This window comes from Ovis canadensis, chromosome 21 (assembly GCF_042477335.2).
Source record: "Ovis canadensis isolate MfBH-ARS-UI-01 breed Bighorn chromosome 21, ARS-UI_OviCan_v2, whole genome shotgun sequence".
NCBI lineage: Eukaryota > Metazoa > Chordata > Mammalia > Artiodactyla > Bovidae > Ovis > Ovis canadensis.
Window position 1 is genome coordinate 47,958,844 of NC_091265.1, and position 24,535 is coordinate 47,983,378.

At 46.1% G+C, this 24,535-nt stretch overlaps 1 protein-coding gene across 8 annotated transcripts in view; it reads left to right on the forward strand.

Moving 5' to 3' along the window:
- Positions 1–24,535, forward strand: part of FLI1 (Fli-1 proto-oncogene, ETS transcription factor) — a 139,213-nt gene that overhangs the window by 106,389 nt on the left and 8,289 nt on the right. The gene's annotated exons all lie outside the window — the stretch shown is intronic.

Genomic DNA, 24,535 nt, shown 5'->3' on the forward strand with positions numbered 1-24,535 from the left:
CAATCCCTGGTTGAGGAACTAGGATCTTACCTGCCACACAGCGCAGCCAAAAATTTAAAAAAAAAAAAATTGGTAATTGGGATTGGAGTTGGCAACCTGATTTTATCAGGGGCACTGGGGTTCTGGAAGTTAAATAGCTGTTTCGAGCACATAGTGACATCCTCTGACTTCCACGCCCAGGGGCGAGTGTGTCCGTCCTGGATGCAGGTCAGAGCAGCCCTGCCCTGGGCCCTTCCAGCACACCCCTGCAATGCTGCTTTGCATCCTAAACCTCATGTCCTCAGCTCCTCGTGCCAGACACATTTAAATGCCTCTGACTCTCCAAAAGTCGGAGGATACTGAGCTCGTTGTTTATGAACTCCTGGAACTCATAAACTATAAGCCCAGCCCGTGGAGCCTGAGCCTCTGTCCTCAGCCCGGGAAGCCTTTCAGGACCTGCTGTGGAATGCAAACTGCTCCTCCTCCATGTGGGTCGCTGGCGGCCTGCGGAACAGCCCTGGCCTGCCGTCACCTGAGCTGATGGATAAAAAGTCTGTCTGCTTGCACGCTGAGTGTGGGAGAGAGAGGGGGAGAAACCAGCCTTCCGTGTCCTTCAGAGTGAAACGCCTAACCACTGCTGAAGATCATGCTAAGGAGAGCCCTGCTGGCTCGAGGAGATTTCCAGATGGTGGGGCCTGTGTTACAGCCAGCACCATCATTCTGCAGACCCTCATTGTTTGCTGAGCATTTGCAGGTCTGTTATCTCATTTGCACCTCTCACCCTCCATCCCCATGAGCTGGCAGGTCTGGTATTATTATCACCCTGGATCTGCAGATCATGGAAACTAGGCACAGAGAGGTTACAGGGTTCACTTGAAGTCCCCGACGTCTCGGGACAGAGCAGGACTCAAACACACGTCCCTACTGTTCTTTCCTCCCTCTGGTCTGCTTCTCATCTCAGCATTTAAGCATCTGACGTCTTTTTTAAAAATTTATTTTATTGAAGTATTGTTGATTTACAATGTTGTGTTAATTCTGCTGTATAGCATAGTAACTCAGTTATACACATTTATACAATCTTTTTTTTCTTTCCCATTACGATTCATCATGGGATGTTGAATATAGTTCCCCGTGCAATATGGAAGGACCTTGTGGGTTATCCATTCTTTATGTAATAGTTTGCATCAAGCATCTGACATTTTAAACATTCTTTAATTGATGCTTTAAATTTCCCCAAAGCAGGTGTTCATCTCATATTTCAGCCTTATAGCATATTGGTTTAAAACTCAGGCTCTGGGCTCAAGCTAGGTGAACTTGGTCAAGTCATTAACTTTTTTCTACCTCGGTTTCCTCATGGGTAGAATGAGGACAGGCTTAAGGCCCCTTCAGGGGTGATATCGTATGCATAAATCTCTTACCAGGTGTCTGACACAGCAGTAAGTGTTCAGTGTCTTAGCCCCATGAATTACAGTAGTAATTGGTAGTATTATCACAAAATCATTAGAATATTCTTGCTGGTTTACTACCTATTGACATAATTCCCAAGGTTGTGAAGGACACCATATTAGATGGCATGGTAACACTGTAGATGAGATGGACAAGTTGTTTAAAATTTCAGCAGGGATATTCACATGTGGAACGATTAAGGAATAATATGAAACTGCTTTGATCAAATGGAAAAATGCATGCGACCTACAAGAAGCTCCCTAAGAGTAATGAAGAGTTGGAAAATCATTCAGTGTTAAAGTGGACCATTCACTCTGAACCTTTCATGGGACAGAGGCAGTGGGAGGCAAGAGAAGGCGTGGGTCCCCCCACGACCACACAGAGGGTGAAGAGCTTCACCCAGAACCTTAGTCAGAATTCATGCCCTCCTCCACCCATTCACACATCTCTTCATTTATAAGAACCCGCTATGTATGGAATGCCAGACTGAGCCTCAGAAATGTGGTACCCAGCCAGCTACCCTAAAGGGGTTGTAGTCAGAGACAGATGGGCCAGTAAGTCAATGCTATGTGTTGTTTATGGCTGATACAACACCACGTCTCACCACTTCTCCCTGCATTTTCAGCCCCTACGGGGTGTCCTTGATGATTTAATGATAGAGATCGTAGTGAAAGATGGGAGAAGATCTGGAAGGACCCAGCATAGTGGCGCTGGAAATGGGTATTGAAGAAGAGGAGGTGGGCATCGAAGACACCAGCCAGCACATCTGGGTCTGTCCTGTGTGGGGGCTGCATGGGCACGGGATGGGTTAGGGGGACAAGACCCAGTGCTCTCCCCTGGTGTGCCTCATTGTGCCCCTTGGGAGCACCGAGGTCCAGTTTTGTGACGCGTGCATGGTAGGGGAGGCTTGTGGGGGTACTCTTGGTGGTGTTCATGAAACCGATAGACAGGTACAGTCTCACTCTGTGAGAAGGAAGCTTAGCAAAGGAACCAGGGATTTGCTTCAAAGTAGTTGGGGCGGAGAGGGGGCGTGGGTAGATGAGGGGGAGAGCTGGAGTCAGGCTGGCCGTGAGTTCATGCCTGTTAAAGCTGAAGGGCCCTCCCCAGTGCAATACATCTTTCTCTCTGCTTTCCTACATCTTTGACATTTTCCATGATTTAAAAGATGCTGCAAGAAGTTTTGCTTTGATGGAGAAGATGTGGATGCATGCAGAATATTGATTCTCGTGCCCTGTGTGTGTGGCTGTGAACAAGGGTAGCAGGTTAGCGGTTCAGTGTAGGGGATGGGGTCGAGGCAGCATCCTGAGTGAGAGTCTAGGCGGGGTGAGCGTGTGTTTGGCAGGGCCTTTGCCTGTGTGCATTGCCCTGCAAGGAGTTGGTCTGGAACACGTGTGCCTGAAGGAAAAGGCCAGTAATGCTGTGAGGTAATGGCCTGTTATTTTTAGGGAGTAAATAACATCTCTCATGGAGCAGGTTGTGTGGCTTCACAGGCTCCGTCTGTGTCCGCTAACGTGCACTTAAAACGTGAGGGTATCGAGGCCTCCCGGGAGGGCCTGTTAAGAACTTTGTCATTATATGTTTTTCCTTTATGATGAAATAGCCCTAATCCATTTTTAGCAAGGATGATTGCTGAGTGCGTGTGTGTGTGAGTGTGTGCTATTTCTGCGTCCAAAGGCAAGATTTATGATTCTAGAACAGACGGTAGCTTGCTCGCTCTGTTTTATTTTTTTTAATAGTTTTCCTTTGAAATTCCAGAGTTAATGTTTTGTCTACTTTCGATCTGACCCTCTTTGGAGAACTGCATGTTGTATGTATGTGTGTGTGTGTGTGTGTGTGTGTGTGTGTTTTCACCAGAGAGAGATTGAGAGAGGGAGAAGGAGAGAGAGAGAGGTTTGGAAACAAAGAATCTTTGTCTGTAAGCTGGAGCAGGCAGGAAACCCCAGTCCCCAGAGACCTGAGCCAGCCAGCCCTGTCCTGGAGTCAGACTCCAGCTCTCTGAATTCAGTTTGACAGCTTGTCTGGGACACTTTCTAAGTAACCATTACCCTTCCTTTCTCTGAGTAAAAGAACTGTTATTTTGTTCCGTGTGTGCTGTTATCGCATGTGTGGGTTCCACAGCGACGAGGACATGCTTTCTCTAAAATGATTGGAAACACTTAGCCCGTTTCCTCAGACAAGTGTAAATTTGTTCCAGGATAATGAAGCAAGCAACTTTCCGTGTTGCACCATCGCTGTTAGAGGCAGGTAGAGATGGATTTCGCTGGAGCGTTTTTAGTTCCAGCTAAGGCAGGAACCCACTTACTTGAAGGAGCTTCTCCATCTCAGAAATAATTTTAATTGTGCACATTTTATTCCTTTGAAGATTTTTTTTAAAACGAACATATAAACATAGATACCTTCTGATGAACATTCTCTTCCGTTTCTGTTTGATTGATTAATTGATGACTTTTAAAGAAATCCACCATCATAGGTCTCTCTCACCTCAGAGAACAATTCCAAGGTAGGAGCATGTCAGCCCAAACCCTGAGGGTGGGGAGCCAGGCAGGCACAACTGTATAACCGCCAGGAGCCCAGCAGCCACTGCTGTCCTGTGTCCCCCAGCTGATCACGTCACTTGACTTTGCCACAGTCGCCTGATGGATTGTGAGGCAAAACCCACCTTCTCCAGGTTGTGTATGTTTGCAGGCGATCTAGGTCCGGCCATGCAGGATGGCCAGAGGCATCACCCAGTATGGCCAAAGTCAATTAAGGGTCTAGGGCATGACAGCTTGCCCAGCAAAAGTCTTGCACACTTAAGTTCTGACACTCCCCCCCACCAATTGTATCCTTCAAATGTGAATGGATTCCTGTCTGGACATTTTCAAACCGAACTTTGAGTGTTTCCTTTTCTCGCCTTGCCTGGTATACTTTCCTTGGTTGTCTCACCCCCACCCAATCCACACTCTATGAGCTACATTCACACTTGACGGTCCAGGTCAGGTGATGTCTCCTTAGCCACCTCTGCCCCATGGCACCTTGCTTGTGCCCACTGTCCTTCCAGGACAGCATCCTGATAGTCTATCCAACAGCCTTTGGTCTTGGAAGTCTTGAAGCATCTTGTAGGCAGGGACTATGCCTTAGAAAAGGCCACTGGATAGATGGATGGATGGATCAATGATGAATGGATGGATAGATGAATGGATGAGTGAATGGATTGATGGATCAATGATGAATGGATGGATGGGTAGATGGATGAAGGGATGGATGAAAATTATAGACAAAGTGCCTTAAACTACTCCCCAAGAGCTTACTGTAAAATTCACCCTTTGTGATGGTTCTGAAGACAAGAGTGAGATTGTGGCCTCGGCCGCTGAAGAGCTCGACTCAGGACTGCCTTTTCTTCTCTGCCATAATTTCCCCTTCATTTGACTCCAGCATGATTCCTTCCAGGCAGAAGTAGAGGGAAGAGCTTACTGAGAACCGATTTCAGTCACAAGGAGATGGTTCCATGTCACGCTTTTGCCCCATTTTTTATTGGCTTAGACTCCCCTTGGAGGCCCTTCAGATCTGGGTCCTCTTGCTATGGGTGCTGATGAGAAAGAGGCCAAGGGCAGAACCAGAACAAGGGAAAGTCATGTTGCAGGAAAGGTTAACTCCTGCTCATTCAGACCTCCTTTCCTGACCTTTATTATCACCCCTCCCCTTGCCCCATAACTATAACAGCTACCGTTCACTGAGGGCTTGTGCTAAGAACTCTTCTATTCACTTCATCTTTACACTTCATAATCACCTTATGTAGTTGGTACAATTATTATTAGGACTTCTGTGATGACCCAGTGAGTAAAGAATCCATCTGCAATGTAGGAGACATAGGTTCAACCCCTGGGTTAGAAAGATCCCCTGGAGAAGGAAATAGCAACCCACTCCGGTTTTTTGACTGGGAAATCCCATGGACAGAGGAGCCTGGTGGACTACGGTCCAAAAGGTCACAGAGAGTTGGACATAACCGAGCAACTAAGCACACACACAGTTATTCTTCCCATTTTGCACATGAGAAAACTGGGGCACAGATAGATTAAGCCCAGATCACAAAGCCTAGTAAGAATTAAAGCAGACTGGAGCCCATTTCCACAGTTTCCTCCCCACCCAGTAGTGACAGGCTCTATGGCTGTGTCTCCCTGTTCCATCCTCCACCCCGTAGAATGGCCCATATTTTTCAGGAAGCTAACGTCATCTAGTTGTTAAGATGATATGATGACATTCACTGATATCCACTATGGCTCCCCCCCCCCCCAAAAAAAAATTAGGATCCTCACTTGGGTACTCAGATCTTGCATTTCCAGAAGCATGTTAGATGACCTCACAGATGTTCTTTTCATTACTGTGCTTGATAATTTACACAGCATTACACATTTTTTGTGTGTTTAATATGACATTTTTAAAAATCAGAGGGAAAGACTTCCCTGGTGGTCCAGTCGTTGAGAATCTCCCTGCCAATGCCTGTGACATGGGTTCGATCCCTGGTCCAGGAAGATTCCACAAACCTCAGATCAACTAAGCCCATGTGCCTCAACTACCAAGCCCAAGCTCTATAGCCTGCCCTAGAAACTGCCACAACAAGAAGCCCTACACTACAACTAGAGAGAAAGCCCTCCCACAGCAACAAAAACCCAGTACAGCGAAAACAACTAAAAAAAAAAATTTTTTTTTAATTAAAGAGGAAAAGAAGAGATTTAGGAAATGACACGCTATCTTGAGTAATACTCTGTTGATAAGAAAGAGTGCAGTAAACTTAAAGGATAATGGATGTTCGTTTGATAAGTCTGGTTGTGAAATTTCCTGTTACAGGAGTTAACCAAGGCCTTGCCTTGGTCAACTTCCTTGACCCATGGCTCTCCAAGAGAAGGAAAGGTGTCGGCATCACCTGGACCATTTTAAAGACAGAAGCCGCGTGCCCCAGCATCGTAGACCACACCCCCTTCTCAGTCCGTAGGCATCCTTGGTGGGCAAGGTTGGAGCTGAGTGTTCCCACTGCTTCTCAAATCCTCTCCCCCTCCATCACCCCGCCGCCTTCCCCAGGCTTTACTTGAATACTTAATGGAGATGCAACGTGTTTTCGTTGCTCTGTATCAGCATCATTCTGCAGCGTTGTTTTCTCCTCATCCCTGTGCCCGCTGGCATTCCAGCGCCTGATACCATTCTGGGCTGCTTAGAAATGTGCACTTTGGTCTTCTTGCCCCCACCCCGCTTGGGCTTATCTCTTGTAGTCATGTCTGTCAAAGCTGCTCCTGCATGCTTCCTGGAGAAATCGAGAATCTGATAGGCACCACCTTGCTCTGCAACATGAGTGAAGGTGACAGTGAAGGCATGAGCCCTGATGCGTTTTTATAAAGAAAAATACTGTCAGTGCACCTCAGGATGGGGAACGAGGCATGAGGCTGCAGGACAGGTATTTGGGGCCACCTTGACCTCCAGAGCAATATTGCATAGGAACCTGGAATGTCAGGTCCATGAATCAAGGCAAATTGGAACTGGTCAAACAGGAGATGGCAAGAGTGAACGTCGACATGCTAGGAATCAGTGAACTAAAATGGACTGGAATGGGTGAATTTAACTCCAATGACCGTTATATCTACTACTGTGGGCAGGAATCCCTTAGAAGAAATGGAGTAGCCATTATGGCCAACAGAAGAGTCCGAAATGCAGTACTTGGATGTAATCTCAAAAACGACAGAATGATCTCTGTTCGTTTCCAAGGCAAACCATTCAATATCATGGTAATCCAAGCCTATGCCCCAACCAGTAATGCTGAAAAAGCTGAAGTTGAACAGTTCTATGAAGACCTACAAGACCTTTTAGAACTAACACCCCAAAAAGATGTCTTTTTCATTATAGGGGACTGGAATGCAAAACTAGGAAGTCAAGAAACACCTGGGATAACCGGCAAATTTGGCCTTGGAATATGGAATGAAGCAGGGCAAAGGCTAATAGAGTTCTGCCAAGAAAACGCACTGGTCATAGCAAACACCCTCTTCCAACAACACAAGAGAAGACTACACATGGATATCACCAGGTCAACAAGGAAATCAGATTGATTATATTCTTTGCAGCCAAAGATGGAGAAGCTCTATACAGTCAGCAAAAACAAGACCGGGAGCTGACTGTGGCTCAGATCATGAACTCCTTATTGCCAAATTCAGACTTAAATTGAAGAAAGTGGGGAAAACCACTAGACCATTAAGGTATGACCTAAATCAAATCCCTTATGATTATACAGTGGAAGTGAGAAATAGATTTAAGGGACTAAATCTGATAGAGTGCCTGATGAACTATGGACGGAGGTTCCTGACATTGTACAGGAGAGAGGGATCAGGACCATTCCCATGGAAAAGAAATGCAAAAAAAGCAAAATGGCTGTCTGGAAGGCCTTACAAATAGCTGTGAAAAGAAGAGAAGTGAAAAGCAAAGGAGAAAAGGAAAGATATAAGCATCTGAATGCAGAGTTCCAAAGAATAGCAAGGAGAGATAAGAAAGCCTTCCTCAGTGATCAATGCAAAGAAATAGAGGAAAACAACAGAATGGGAAAGACTAGAGATCTCTTCAAGAAAATTAGAGATACCAAGGGAACATTTCATGCAAAGATGGGCTCGACGAAGGACAGAAATGGTATGGACCTAACAGAAGCAGAAGATAATAAGAAGAGGTTGGAAGAATACACAGAAGAACTGTACAAAAAAGATCTTCATGACCCAGATAATCACGATGGTGTGATCACTCACCTAGAGCCAGACATCCTGGAATGTGAAGTCAAGTGGGCCTTAGAAAGTGTCACTATGAACAAAGCTAGTGGAGGTGATGGAATACCAGTTGAGCTATTTCAAATCCTGAAAGATGACACTGTGAAAGTGCTGCCCTCAATATGCCAGCAATTTTGGAAAACTCAGCAGTGGCCACAGGACTGAAAAAGGTCAGTTTTCATTTCAATCCCAAAGAGAAGCAATGCCAAAGAATGCTCAAACTACCGCACAATTGCACCCATCTCACATGCTAGTAAAGTAATGCTCAAAATTCTCCAAGCCAGACTTCAGCTGTACATGAACCGTGAACTTCCAGATGTTGAAGCTGGTTTTAGAAAAGGCAGAGGAACCAGAGATCACATTGCCAACATCCACTGGATCATCGAAAAAGCAAGAGTTCCAGAAAAATATCTATTTCTGCTTTATTGACTATGCCAAAGCTTTTGACTGTGTGGATCACAATAAACTGTGGAAAATTCTTCAAGAGATGGGCATACCAGACCACCTGACCTGCCTCTTGAGAAACCTGTATGCAGGTCAGGAAGCAACAGTTAGAACTGGACATGAAACAACAGACTGGTTCCAAATAGGAAAAGGAGTATGTCAAGGCTGTATATTGTCACCCTGCTTATTTAACTTCTATGCAGAGTACATCATAAGAAATGCTGGGCTGGGAAGCACAAGCTGGGATCAAGATTGCCGAAAGAAATATCAATAACCTCAGATATGCAGATGACAGCACCCTTATGGCAGAAAGTGAAGAGGAGCTAAAAAGCCTCTTGATGAAAGTGAAAGAGGAGAGTGAAAAAGTTGGCTTAAAGCTCAATTCAGAAAACTGAGATCATGGCATCTGGTCCCATAATTTCATGGGAAATAGATGGGGAAACAGTGGAAACAGTGTCAGACTTTATTTTTGGGGGCTCCAGAATCACTGCAGATGGTGATTGCAGCCATGAAATTAAAAGACGCTTACTCCTTGGAAGGAAAGTTATGACCAACCTAGACAGCATATTCAAAAGCAGAGACATTACTTTGCCAACAAAGGTCCGTCTAGTCAAGGCTATGGTTTTTCCAGTGGTCATGTATGGATGTGAGAGTTGGACTGTGAAGAAAGCTGAGTGCCAAAGAACTGATGCTTTTGAACTGTGGTGTTGGAGAAGACTCTTGAGAGTCCCTTGGACTGCAAGGAGATCCAACCAGTCCATCCTAAAAGAGATCAGTCCTGGGTGTTCGTTGGAAGGACTGATGCTAAAGCTGAAACTCTAATACTTTGGCCACCTCATGGGAAGAGTTGACTCATTGGAAAAGACCCTGATGCTGGGAGGGATTGGGGGCAGAAGGAGAAGGGGACGACAGAGGATGAGATGGCTGGATGGCATCACCGACTCGATGGACGTGAGTTTGAGTGAATTCCGGGAGTTGGTGATGGACAGGGAGGCCTGGCGTGCTGTGATTCATGGGGTCACAAAGAGTTGGACACGACTGAGCCCTGAACTGAACTGAACTGACCTCCAGAGCACCCTTCCAACTGGGCTGAGCCAGAAAACTGCTCCGCCCACCCCTGCGGGCAGGGTGCCCAGTGGGCGGGGTGCAGCACCACCCAGCCCCGCCCACTTCTCAGGCGTTTCACACTGACTGAGTGGGCCGTTTGGGTTTTGCATTTCCAATTCATCTCCAGACTCTTAACTGTTACTATTTTAAACCTCCCATCTCTACCAGGTTTCACTTTGACTCAGACGTGTCATCCCATTCTAGATAGATAGCAGAGCTAAGACTCAAAATGAAATTGGCCTCGGTTGATGTCACTCCATTTCCATGACCACGGGGTCTTGGTTTGTAATAGAAACTAGAAGTGACCACTGTTGGCTCTGTTGAGGAGTCGGGTCCCGGGGTACTTTGAAAAGAGAAGACTAGGTCCACAAGTGCTCCAGTTAGCCCAGTGGTGGGCGCCTCCACATAGAACATTCCAAATGCCTTTGTTTTGCAAAATGCACTGATTTAGAAATTGCAGTGGTTGTTTGGAGGGACAGTAGTTGCTGAAAAGTATTTAAAAGGCGCTTGTTGATTCTCATGCTCATAAACCAAATTTCTCTCCAGGAAGAAGCATCTCAACCAATACAACATTGTAACAATTTTTTTTAGCATTTAAATTTTAAAAAATAGGAAAAAAAAGAAGCTTCTCTTATGCCAGACAGAGATGAAGGGACTTGGGAAATCTTCTAGTGAAAAGCCAAGGCAAAGATAGCATCATTTGTTATTTTATTGTAAAAACTTTCCCAAATTCTTTTTAAAGATGTAACAACGAACCCTCTTCAGAGAAGTCCACGTCTAAGATAATAAATAATTATTTCTCGTGAAACATCCTTTTGGCAGAAAAGTTAACGTCTTTGAGGAAGAAATGCTATACTTAGAAACACTAACCAGGACCAACGTGAGCTTCTCCCCTCCAGCCTCAGGGATCTGTAAGCAATCACACGTGAGGATCAATAAAAAGTTTAACATGCCGCTGATGCGGTTCAAATTCTTGTGTTAGGCATATTCTAAAGAGCGAGTGGTAAATTAAATGGAGTTACTACTTTATCAAAATCCAACATATCCTTCAAGGCCTAATTCAAGTTCCAGCCTCTTCAAGATAATTTTTTCTTTACTCACAAAGACTACATGCAGTCACTTCTCAGGACCCTACCTTACTCACAAGCCGTATGTGGACCTAACTACCATGCTAAGGTAACTATAGATTACTTTGTCATCTCTAATTCTGAGTTTTGTTCTGTATCCCTTTTCCCAGCCCTGTAGATATTCAGTAAATATCATTGACAGTTGATGGATTTACTGGGGAGGGAAAATCTGGTTTGCCAATTTAATTAAATATATACTCCATGCTTCTGCTTCCCTAAACAAAGAAGCACAAGAAATTAGCCTTGGTTGACACAGGAAAGATTAACTTTTTTCCACGGAATAAAACTCTGGAAAAGAATAGCAGCTATACTTTTAAATGATAGGTTGGAGTGTAGAAAGCATTTTCACATGCATGATCTCATTTATTCCCAAAAGAACTCTGGGAGGATTAAATAAGCCATTTGCGTCTCCAAGTTCTTAAGTTTTAGGAGAATCATTTCTCCCCTGTTACAGATAGGTGGACTGAGAGGTTCAGAGAGATTGTCACCTGTGCAAGCTCACACAGCTGGTAACTGGCAGAGATGGAAAGCAGCCCAAGGAGTTCTGAAGCCTTGTGTAGCATTCTTCCATGGCAATGAACTGTTCCCCTAATGGGAATGGATTAAAGAGGAATCACGGAATTCCTTCCCGTGAAAATCCCTAAGAGTCCTTAATTACATCACACGTGACCTTAGACTCGATAAGATTTAGGTATCCCTCTTCCAAAGAGATGAAAATTGTTCTCACTCTAACTTTGAAAACTCTTTGAGCTTCCAAAGTCTTTGGCCTGCCTGTAAAAAGAATGGTCCGTCCTGCCCAATATCCTGGAGGAGTTTAGAGAAAGGCAGTTTTTTCTGCTGTGAGTCATACTTTCAGTTTCTATTAAAATTCTTATATGGTCGCATATGCTTTCTCTCAGGCTTTGGGCCTCCAGGCCTGTGCTAATTTGCATGTCTGGTTTAGATAATGTCTGAAGTCCCTTCCAGCCTGAAAAGAAGCCTCAGATTCTATTATGTAAGTGAGACCACACTCCACCTGCTCATGGTTCTTTAACTCCTATGCTTTTTTAATTTATTTGTTTGGCGGTATCAGGTCTTAGTTGTGGCATGCCGGATCTTTAGTTGCCACTTTTATATGAAGCATGCGGAATCTTTTTTAGTTACAGCATTCGAACACTTAGTTGTGGCATGTGGGATCTAGTTCCCTGACGAGGGATTGAACCCATGACCCCTGCATTGGAAGCTCGGAGTCTCAGCCATTGGATCACCAGGCAAACCCTAATCCCTGTGCTTCTGATCTGTGAATGCAGAACGCAGAGGTGGGGGTGTTCTGGGGCTCATGGGCTGGCCACAAACATTGGGTGTTCCACTGCGGAGAACTCACTTGTTTATTTCTCATTCACAGTGACCCCGGAGAAATGCCCTTTCCTGCAGTCCACTTTAGAGGTGGCTCAAAAGCAAGGCATAGGAAGTGTGGAATTTTCAGTTTCTTCATTTAAATGGCTTTCCTATGTCAGTGTGAGTCTGGGATCATAGATTTGACAATACCTTGATTCTAAATATGCAAAAATTGGTGAACGCTTTCATTGTTGTTGTTGTTCCGTTGCTAAGTTGTGGCCGACTTTTTGCAACCCCATGGACTGCAGCACACCAGGCTCTCCTTGTCCTTTACTGTCTCTCTAAGTTTGCTCAAATTCATGTCCGTTGAGTCAATGATGCTATATAACCATCTCATTCTCTGCCAACCCCTTCTTTTGCCTTCAGTCTTTCCCAGCATCAGGGTCTTTTCCAATGACCCTTAACATTAGGTGGCCAGACTTGAAAAAAGTAGACTTATTTCGCCTTTTACTATCTCTCATCCAGACATACGAAAGATACTATTGAGTTTTTTAGCTAATTTTTTTTCATCTTCTATCATAAAATAATTCTCACCATCTAAAGAACTGACACTGAGGGATTAACTTTCTGGAAGGGCTTTGAGATCAATTAGGGTGACCCAGTCACTTTTCATAAGAAAATCATGGCACTATGGAGAGCTTTATGTTCCTAACACTAGACAGGCCAAGTCTTTGTTCAAAATTGTCATCAGTGAGGCCCTCTCCTTTGCCTGTTTTCTTTTTCTCATAACACACCAACTTCTAATTTACGATGTAGTTTACCATGTGTTTTGGGAGCTTCCCTGAAAAACATCTATTTCTGCTTTATTGACTATGCCAAAGCCTTTGACTGTGTGGATCATAATATACTGTGGAAAATTCTGAAAGAGATGGGAATACCAGACCACCTGACCTGCCTCTTGAGAAACCTGTATGCAGGTCAGGAAGCAACAGTTAGAACTGGAGATGGAACAACAGACTGGTTCCAAATAGGAAAAGGAGTACGTCAAGGCTGTGTATTGTCACCCTGCTTATTTAACTTCTGTGCAGAGTACATCATGAGAAATGCTGGGCTGGAAGAAGCACAAGCTGGAATCAAGATTGCCGGGAGAAATATCAATAACCTCAGATACGCAGATGGCACCACCCTGATGGCAGAAAATGAAGAGGAACTAAAAAGCCTCTTGATTAAAGTGAAAGAGGAGAGTGAAAAAGTTGGCTTAAAGCTCAACATTCAGAAAACTAAGATCATGGGATCTGGTCCCATCACTTCATGGCAGATAGATGGGGAAACGGTGGAAACAGTGTCAGCCTTTATTTTGGAGGGGCTCCAAAATCACCAAAGATGGTGATTGCAGCCATGAAATTAAAAGACGCTTACTCCTTGGAAGGAAAGTTATGACCAACCTAGACAGCATATTCAAAAGCAGAGACATTACTTTGTCAACAAAGGTGCGTCTAGTCAAGGCTATAGTTTTTCCAGTAGTCATGTATGGATGTGAGAGTTGGACTGTGAGGAAAGCTGAGCACTGAAGAATTGATGCTTTTGAACTGTGGTGTTGGAGAAGACTCTTGAGAGTCCCTTGGACTGCAAGGAGATCCAACCAGTCCATCCTAAGGGAGACCAGACCTGAGTGTTCAATGAAAGGACTGATGTTGAAGCTGAAATTTCAATACTTTGGCCACCTGATGTGAAGAGCTGACTCATTTGAAAATGATGCTGGGAAAGATTGAGGGCAGGAGGAGAAGGGGACGACAGAGGATGAGATGGTTGGATGGCATCACTGACTCAATGGACATGGGTTTGGGTGGATTCCAGGAGTTGGTGATGGACAGGGAGGCCTGGCGTGCTGCGGTTCATGGGGTTGCAATGAGTCAGACACGACTGAGCAACTGAACTGAACTGAACTTATGGCTCAGCTGGTAAAGAATCTGCCTGCAATGCAGGAGACCTGGGTTCAGACCCTGGGTTGGGAAGATCCCCTGGAGAAGGGAAAGGCTACCCACTCCAGTATTCTGGCCCAGAGAATTCCATGGACTGTATAGTCAATGGGGTCGCAAAGAGTTGGACACGACTGAGCGACTTTCACTTCACTGATGGCTCAGTTGGTAAAGAAATTGCTTGCAGTGCAGAAGACACAGGAGACTTGGGTTCAATCCCTGGGTTGGGACGATCCCCTGGAGGAAGAAATGGCAATCTACTCCAGTATTCTTGGCTGGGAAATCCCATGAACAGAGGAGCCTGGCAGGCTACAGTCCATGGGGTCGCAAAGAGTCAGACACGCCTGAGGGACTAAGCACAGCGCAGCACTCTGTGTTTTGAATGTCAGCTCCCAGAGCAAGGTTGTGTTTCTGGCCACTGATGCATTCTCCACACACTGAAGAGGGTCCGGCACCATAATACACATTCACTAAAACGTTGCTGAATGAATGAATGTTTGTGGAGTATGAGATATCAGCTAGGCCCAATAGCTCATGCTGGAAGAGAAGAGGAACCTGGGGGTGGGAAAGGAAAACCAGGTGATAAGATACAGTCTCTCCCTTCCCAAAGATGCTCACCAAGCAAGAGGCATAAGTACACCAGGAATCACAGCAGGAGGCTGAACAAAACGAGGGTGATAACCACGAGACCCTCACCAGTGAACCTTTGCAGAACTTTGGGAGTGAAAAATGCAAAAGTTGAGTCATGCATCAAATGCAGGACTGTGTCCCGAATAGTCAGGGAGGGCGACCCCCCTCCAAGGAAGCAGACGGGAGTGCATCAGATCCGGGCTCTTGGGACCCAGGGGGCTGAACACAGATGGCCACTCATTCATCTCAAGCCTGTTACCTAAGTGAGCAACCGGTTAGGTTTTCTTGTTCTGACCTGGAATCATCTTAAACCTGAGGCAGATTTGACCCAAGAAGTCTGCAGTTTTGTTGCGTCTACACTGCCTAACATAGAGGGGAATTCTGGCAAACACTCAACTAATCAAGTCAGTATGAATTGCTTTTCCACACAAGGCTGGCCTCCAAATCCCACTTGGAGCCCTTATCAAAATAAAGAGGTCATTGAGGCTTGTGTGTCATTCAGACACAGAGCCCCGTGGGAGGAGCAGAGCCAGGGAGGGCCGGCCTTAGCAGGTCCAGTCTCGTGGGACCGGGGTGAGGCTGTGCAGAGAAGGTACCACTGGCCTCTCCAGCCATCATCTGTGAAAGCCGACCATTCTTTAAACATTTCTCTCATGTGTCCTTTCAGATATTTCTTCACGTGAAATATCTGAAACAGTAGCTTCATTCTACTCCACACAGCAGGGCTGGCTCCGAGGCTCCTAGGCTGTTTGGATTCCAGGACAAATCCTTGAGCAAAAGAAATCTGATCCAGGATGTTTGTTCTTTTTTTTTCTCCATGCATTCCAAGTTTGAGGAAAGCCTTGCCTAGATATTTCCCTCTTCTTGAGGTCTCCTTGGAAGCCAAGATCCCCTGATGCCCTTTAGAACATAGGATGCCTCCAAGGCGAAGGCTGAGCTGCCCTTGTAGATGAGGTTGCAAAGAGGTGAGGACCCAGCTCAGAGCTCTAGGGCTGGCTGGGCAGAGAGCTGGGGAGCTGACAGTCGGGGACGGCGGGAGAAATGCTGGGTAAAACCTAGGCTAGTAATAGACCAGCAGGCAGCCAGAGCCACGGGCCCTCACCAGCTTCTAGGCCAGTGATTCTAAACTGGGATCCAGGATACAGCAAGTCCCCTACACACGAACCTTCAAGTTGTGAGCTTTCAAAGATGCGAACGTGCGTTTGCATTTCCAGTCGCATAAGTTAGTTCACGTGCCTGCATCCTATACAGGTAATTGTGCTTTCATGTTCTGTACAGTCCTATATAGAATATGGTAGTAAAACATCTTTATTTCAAGCCCAGCATGTCCAGAAAGAAGAGTAAGAGGAGCAGTGATGTAGCCAGTACTGCTAAGATGCACTGAGGGATAGTGATGGTGTTAGTTGGGTACCTAGGCTAACTGTGTTGGACTTACAAACAGATTGGACGTACGAACTTGCTCTCGGAAAGGAACTCATTCATATGTAGGAGACTTGCTGTCATACATTCTCCTTCTAAAAGAGAGTGAGACTTTATTCCTGTTTGGGAATCACTGATCTCAGAGCACAGGAATGGGACTCTCCTTCCTCCTTTACAGCTTCTCTTCTTTTTCAGGGTTTTCCCTGGTGAGCTTTCTAACCTCACTTCACCAAGACCAACATCTTAGAGGCGCAAGCAAGATTGTATAGACTACGTGTATATTGTATATATTTTTTAAATTGCCATTGAGCGAATCCTTATTTAACCTTTCTAGCAATCCTATGCAGCATCTGTTACTAATATTTTTAGAGAAGCAGAACATGGGGTTCAAAAAGGCAGAGTAACCTTTTGACGATGATTGTTCGCCAGGGCTGGGATCTGAAGCATAACCACCGACCTTCTAGAGAGAAAGGGTGTCTGCCCAAGGGGGTCCATGCCCTGTATGACCTTGCACAGCCCAGGTGCCCATTGCCTTAACACAACTTTGAAAGTGGGAGGCCAGGCCAGCAGGTCAGATGTCTGGTACGATGGCTGGCAGGGGCTATATGGCGATCGAGGCCGGCACAGGGCTGGTCCTGAGTCTGGAAGGTTCGGCATGCTGGGCAGGGCAGAAGAAAGAGCCCAGAGAGAAGCAGAGCTGGACTGGTGGCCAAGTCAGACCTGCTCCTCTTCTTAGGCTGGACCATTTATACCCCAGGGCCTTAGAGGGTGGGGGGTATGGAGGACCATATCATTGAGTCCTCTGCCAACAGCAAGGATGTTGTCTTCGTGTATAGTCTTCGCTGTGTGTGGGATTTCCTTGGTGGTCCAGTGATTAAGAATCCGCCTTCCAACACAGAGTGCCGGTTTGATCCCTGGTCAGGGAACTAAGACCCCACAGGCCTTGTGAACACCCCTCTCCCCCACCAAAAAAATGTTACCTATAGATGGGGGAGTTTGGGCAATGGGTCTTCCTCCTGGTGGGTTTGGCTCTTTCTTAGGAAGCTTGGGGCTTTGGACTCAGGGGTTCCCTTTCTTAGAGCTTTTGTCCTTGGGCAACCTCGCTCTTCCAAGAAAGGAGGTCTGGATCAGACTGAGAGAAGCCTCTGCCTTGAGCTGGAGCCGCCTTGCCTGTCCTGCTGAAAGGTCTGCATTCAGAAGCCGGGCTTTCCAAGGATAAACAGGGTGAGGTGCTGCCAACCAGAAACTCGAAGAGAAGTTTCAGGGAATATTCATCTTTTTCCATCAAGTAATTGAGAGCACAGGCTCATGCCGGAAGGGAGGAAGAGAGAGGCTTTTGTGCCCGCGTCTCCAGCATCTCTGGCCCCCGGGTGAGGTCATGACAAAATGTAGAGCTGCGTGTTGCCTGGGACACTGGGCCTTCAGACAGCGAACCGTCGGCATCAGAGCAGAAAGCTTTCCTGCGATGTTTGGCCAGGTTTCTAGGACCCGTTGAACAGCTTCACACAGAAGCTGAGTTAACACTGGGATGTCTGTGAGAAGGTCACGTCCAGAAAAAGTCTTCCCCTTCCCACAAGGAGTTTTCAGAAAAAAGAAAAAAAAATCTCAATGCTCATATTTCTCCACCCCAGGAGGCTCCCCTGGAATCTAAGAGGCCACTGAAGGTCAAGTCAGCCACACCAGACATGCTATAATGAAGATACTGTTAAGACCATTATATACATGAAGCTGAATTATCCACAATGCCTAGCAGTGCCCAGAATGAGGTTCAGTCTTTCTCAGCTTTGGCCAGAGTGGATGTTAGGACTGCCTGAAACCATAAGCTCCAGGCAGAGCCCTTCTGGGAAGATCCTCGGAAAAAGATTATTGCAATAAGATTAATTATCAAGCCGGGGGTAGAAGGCATCACTGAAGTAAAAAGTGATTTTCTACTGATCAAGCATCTGCTGCTACCCGAAAGTTCTGAGACCAGCTCCTCTGAGGGCCCCTAACAGTCACATTTTCACCTGTTGTACCCTTGGTCAGGGGCTTCCCAGGTGGCGCCAGTGGTAAAGACCCCTCCTTGCCAATGCAGGAGACATGAGATGTGGGTTTGTTCCCTGGGTCAGGAAGATCTCCTGGAGGGCATGGCAATCCACTCCAGTATTCCTGCCTAGAGTGTCCCATGGACAGAGGACCCTGGCGGGCTACAGTCCATGGGGTCACAAAGGGTTGGACATGACTGAAGCGACTTAGCACGCACACACGCACCCTCGGTCGCCCGCTTAAGTGCGTGTTTTCAGAAGTCAGTTCTCAGAAAGCAGACAGCAGGGCCCAGGGGACACTCAAGGCCGCCTCCTGAGCCAGGCACACCCCACAGGAGGACGGCCCACATGCTGATGGGCAGCTGGGCACCAGGGAGGCAGAGTGTGCAGGACTCTGAGTTGTTGGGTAGCTCCTGGGTCCAAGCTTTTCCATTTTGGTTGTGGACATATTTCTGTTTGAGTGTCTGGTACCAGAACTGACCATCATGCTGGGTTCTCCCTTGTATGACTTTTAGGAACAAAAACAAGTCTTCATTTGAACACTGACATTGTTAAAATATGTATAAGATATACCGCAGGTCACCTGAATGAGTGGCATCTAGTCCTGGGCTTCCTGTGGGGACAGGTTTATGCCTGTGCTTTGTTGTAGGAGGACTGTAGGCCATTCTGCTCAGAGGGCAGCGCGGGTTAACTGTGCACACTCATATATCACCCATCACCCAGACTGGAATGGGTTTCTCAGGTGGCGCTAGTGGTAAAGAGCCTGCCTGTCAGTGCAGGAGACATAAGGGACTCAGGTTCAATCCCTGGGTCAGGAAGGGCATGGCATCCCTGGAGGAGGGCATGGCAACCCACTCCAGTATTCTTGCCTGAGGAGCCCTATGGACAGAGGAGCCTGACTGTAGTCCACGGGGTCACAAAGAGTCAGACACGACTGAAGTGACTTAGCACACACACAGCCTGGAATCACCTGGTGACTTCATTTGGTGGGGAGAAGTCTGGGCAGAGGCTTGGAATGCCCATCAGCTAGGAAAATAGTCAACAACAAGAGGAAGTGTGTCTATTTAGCAAGAAGGAGAAAATATTGGCCGGGCATTCATTCATTCATTCAACGAATATTTATTGTATGCTTGCCCTGGGCTGGTTGCTTGGTTCTATCAGAGAACCAAAGAGGGGTCCTGACCCTAATGGACCTGACATTCAGGTGGGAGATGCAGACAGTAACCATCATGAATTCAGTTCAGTCCAGTCTCTGAATCGCGTCTGACTCTTTGTGACCCCATGAACTGCAACATGCCAGGCCTCCCTGTCCATCACCAACTCCCGGAGTCACCCAAACCCATGTCCATTGAGTCAGTGATGCCATCCAACCATCTCATCCTCTGTTGTCCCCTTCTCCTCCTGCCCTCAATCTCTCCCAGCATCAGGGTCTTTTCCAATGAGTCAGCTCTTCACATCAGGTGGCCAAAGTATTGGAGTTTCAGCTTCAAAATCAGTCCTACCAATGAACACCCAGGACTGATCTCCTCTAAGATGGACTGGTTAGATATCCTTGCAGTCCAAGACACTCTCAAGGGTCTTCTCCAACACCACAGTTCAAAAGCATCAATTCTTCGGTGCTCAGCTTTCTTCACAGTCCAACTCTCACATCCACACATGACCACTGGAAAAGCCATAGCCTACGTGATTAAATTAGGCGATAAATGGAAAAATAAGTAGAGCAAAGTAAAATGGGTAGAAGCAAAGGGAGGGAGGTTAATGTATATTTGGTAGGACTGGCCAACCTGTTTCTGGGTTTGAACATTCATAAGGTATTTAATGATGCAAATATAGCAATAATTGCAATAATATTACTTGCTAATGTTTACCGAGTTTCACTCTGTGCTAGGCAACATGCCAGCTGTTTGTCTGAGTATCTCATTTAATCCACAGGGCTGCCCTGGTGCTTCCAGCCTCTAAGGCAGAATGCCAGATCTTAGCTCTTGATCTTGGCCTTCCCCATCTTCAGCTCTATCCTTGCAGTAGGACTTAATCCAAAAACACTGGCTTTCATTTCAGTCTTCCATTTAGTAGGTGCTGTAACGTACCCAGTGCCCACAGACAGCATTTGTTAAACTCCTCAGTAAATGGACCCAGGTGTCCTTCATGGACTCAGATTCCAGGGGCGGGATTTTCCATGCAAGTGGGTGGAAATGAAAGAGCACGTGGGAAGGGAGCCTTGTGGCCTTTGCTGCTCTGATTTCACACTCTGCTCCGGGACCCTTAGCTGTAGGCATGACGGATGCTGTTTATTGCTCTGTTACCTTCGCTGGAGGAGGCACTTCAGGCTGATTGCTCGTGGCCTTTCTATTTCTGTCACTATTTTTTGGTACCTACTATAAGACTTTAGGATTGGTAGGGACCTCAAAATTTCTCTCAACCAGGCTCCCCCCAGACCCCCAGGGCATCGAAGGAAAGGACAGGGCTGCCAGACACTCCTCTGATCAACCATGAGAAAAAAATCCAGCCACGACCTGCCCTCTGTTGGTTACAGGGAATTCATCCAGGTGTCCTGTAACTTTTGCATGCCTCTACTGTTAGAATAAAAGAATAGGAGGGGATATATGTATACTTATGGCTGATTCATGTTGAGGTTTGACCAAAAAACAACACAATTCTGTAAAGCCATCATCCTTCAATTAAAAAGAAAAAGAATAGGAGGAATAGTTGGTAAGAAGTTGATGGTAACAATAGCCAAAGCCTTAAGGTGGGCCTTAAAAAAAAAGTTTCTTCTGAATGAATATAACATAGCTTTCAGAGAGGATAGATTCCTCCAGTAAATTAAGGATCGAGAAAAAAAAAAAACTGCTTAGAAATCTCTGAGTCAGAGATCTTATCAGTGCAGAGTAAGTCACAAGTCAAGTCAAAACTTCAGATAACACACACCAATTCCTGGAACTTGGTGATTTGCTATTTCTCTTTGCATGAATTTGTCACTTTCTATTCCACTTTCTATTCCATTCCTGCTAGTTTCACCTCTCGTACCCCCCAGTACCCACTGCATCCATCCACCACGGGCTGTGTGCTCCACCACACTGTGTGTTCACGGTATTGCCACCTACCAGGGGCCTCTCCTGGTTTCTGCTGCCTGTGACCCAGGGCCACTAAGCTTATTGATCGGCCGTGGACATGGTCTTGAGCCTGACCTCATCCCCCCACTGAAAACCCACAAGTGGTTGTCTCCCACCCGACACATTCGCATCTCACTGCTCACGTCTGCCACATGCCCACCTCTGATGCGTGCTCTCTTCTCTCCAAAGAGGCCACCGGGCCCCACTTAGACTGGCTTCTCCCTCCTTCACCCCCAGGATCTCCAGCACTCCTTTGGCACATGACCTGTACATCCTCACAATCTTCTATCTGTTATCTTCTCCTATTTAAAGGCAAGGACAGGGGTGTATCCGCATCTCTACAAATGACACGCTTGTGTTCGTTTTTATGGCTGAATAATACTCTAATGTGTATATGTCCTACGTCTTCTTTATCCTTTCCTCTGTTGATGGATACTTACTTGGTTTCCATGTCCTGGCTACTGTGAACAGTTCTGCAGTGAACACCGGGGTGTATGTGTCTTTTTGAACCATGTTTTTTTCATACAGAGTGAAGTCAGAAAGAGAAAAACAAATATTGTATATTAACACATATATGTGGAATCTGAAAAGATTGGTATAGATGATCTTATTTGTTTACAAAGCAGAAATAGAGACACAGATATAGAGAACAAAAAAAGTATGGATACCAAGGGGGATGGAGGAGGGGTGGGGTGAACTGAGAGATTGAAATGGACATATATACATTACTACATATAACATGGTACTTCATGGTGACTCAATGGTAAAAGAACCTGCCTGCCAGTGCATGGGATGCAGGAGATGTGGGTTCAATCCCTGGGTAGGGAAGATCCCCTGGAGGAGGAAATGGCAACCCACTCCAGTATTCTTGCCTGGAAATCCCATGGTGGGCTATAGTCCATGTGGTCGCAGAGTCAGACACGACTGAGCACACGGCTGCTGCTGCTTCTGCCGCTAAGTCACTTCAGTTGTGTCCGACTCTGTGCGACCCCATAGACAGCAGTCCACCAGGCTCCCCCGTCCCTGGGATTCTCCAGGCAAGAATACTAGAGTGGGTTGCCATTTCCTTCTCCAATGCATGAAAGTGAAAAGTGAAAGTGAAGTCCTCAGTCGTGCCTGACTCTTAGCGACCCCATGGACTGCAGCCCACCAGGTTCCTCCGTCCATGGGATTTTCCAGGCAAGAGTACTGGAGTGGGTTGCCATTGCACACACGTGTATAAAATAGATAACTAATGAGAACCTATTCTATAACTCAGGGAACTCTATTCAGTGCTCTGTGGTGATCTAATTGGAAAGGAAATATAAAAAAGAGGGGATATATGTATACACATGACTGATTGATTTTGCTGCACAGCAGAAATTAACACAACTGCAATAAAAATTTTAATAACTAATAAAAATAATAAAGGCAAGAATAGCCGACTTGTTTCATATTCTTTCACTTGCACTCTATAGCCAAATACACAATCCATTGCAGAAATCAGTCCCAGACAAATGCCTGGAGGCCTAACCAGCACCCCAACCCCAAAGAAGAATTTTGGAAGAACCTGGCCTTTCCTCGCAGGTCCCCCAGCCTTGAACACACTGTTGCCCCCTGCCAGACAGTCCAGAAAATACCCATGAGAACCTTCAACCACATACCCCAGCTTGTAAACAAGTTAGGTTCTTTGTTTGTTTCTGTTCTGCTGTGTTTTGAAGCAAGCAGAGGAATCTATTTGCAGAAGGAATTGTGAAAAAAAGAGTCAAAAATGAAAACAGACAATTCAAATGAGCCAGGTCTGTCTCTTTTGCCCCCTTCCCTCCCCTTCTTCCCGTCTCCATCCCCTCACTTTCTGTTTTGCTTTTCATGCCAATTGCTAAAGATTGTAATTTCAAAACTGCCCTGGCTTTTCCAAAGCTAGGAGGAATGCACATCTGCACGTGGATTTTTCCACCAAAAGTCTGTTCCTGTAGTTTGGTTCTTCTTAGCCAGAAACAATCAGAACAGGCCATGGGACCAGCCAGCCCATCTTCACAGTTCTTATTCTAATTTGTTTGTGAGGCTCAGAAGGGGTGGAGGGGGATGGTTTGCGTTTCACCCTGTCTGACAGCCTTTTGATGAGGTTTGCACTCCATTTGTCCGGATGGTTTTTATGGTTTCTTTGTTGTCCGTGGAAAGACTTTGAAAGTCATAATTCTATATCCTTAAGCTCTTCTGCTGTTCCTGCTCCATGTCTCCACGGGACTCACAGCGTGAGAAAGGAAAAGACGTTTCCAGTCAGTCATTTAAGCAGTTTCTGCACAGGGTTAGGGAGGTGTGTGGATTCTTTCAAGAAAAGGGTTGGGATCATGAATGTTCAGGTTCAACAGAGTGTCCACCAAGGTGATCTGGAAGCCTCTCTGCAGTCCCAAGTGGGAAGCGTCTCTCCAGCCCCTTGTTTCTTGTTCCAGCCACACCTCTGGTCCTTTTCCTTTTGCTGTGGTCATTGCCCAGCTCTCCGCTATCAACAGAAAACCTGAGAGGCCAAGGAGAGTCCAGAATGTGCCCAAACATGTGCTGAAATGAGAGGCTGGAGCCACGGCTGGGGCCTCGAGGCACGGCTGTGCGCCAGTTTGTCCATGAGCCTTTAATCTAGACATGACCATCTCCACAGAGCTGCTTAAACGGTTTTGCAACACAGGCTTTGGACACTTTTTTTCTTCCTAAACTTAGATTATGTTTGTAGAATGCCTTATAAGATACTTCACACATGTTATCTCATTTGATCATTACCTGTCTTCATCCCTTGGGGTTGCTGTAGCAAAGTATGACAAGCTGGGAGGCTTATACACAACACTAACTTCTGACAGTTCTGGAGATTGGAAGTCTGAGGTCATGTGCCATCATGATCAGGTGTTGGAGGCCCTCCCGTCTGGATTGCAGATGGCTGCCTTCTTGTTGTGCCCTCATATGGCAGGAGGCAACCAGGCAAGCTACCTCTGTGACCTCTTCTTATAAGAGCACTAACCCTCTTCATATGGGCCCCACCCTTAAGACTTAATTACCTCCCAAGACCCCACCTCCTATTACAATCACGTTGGGGATTAGACATCTGCATATGAGTTTGAGGAGGACACAGATATGCAGTCGGTAACATTTGCATACCCTTTAAGGTAGATTAAATCATGTAAAATCTTATTTCCATATTAAAAAAAA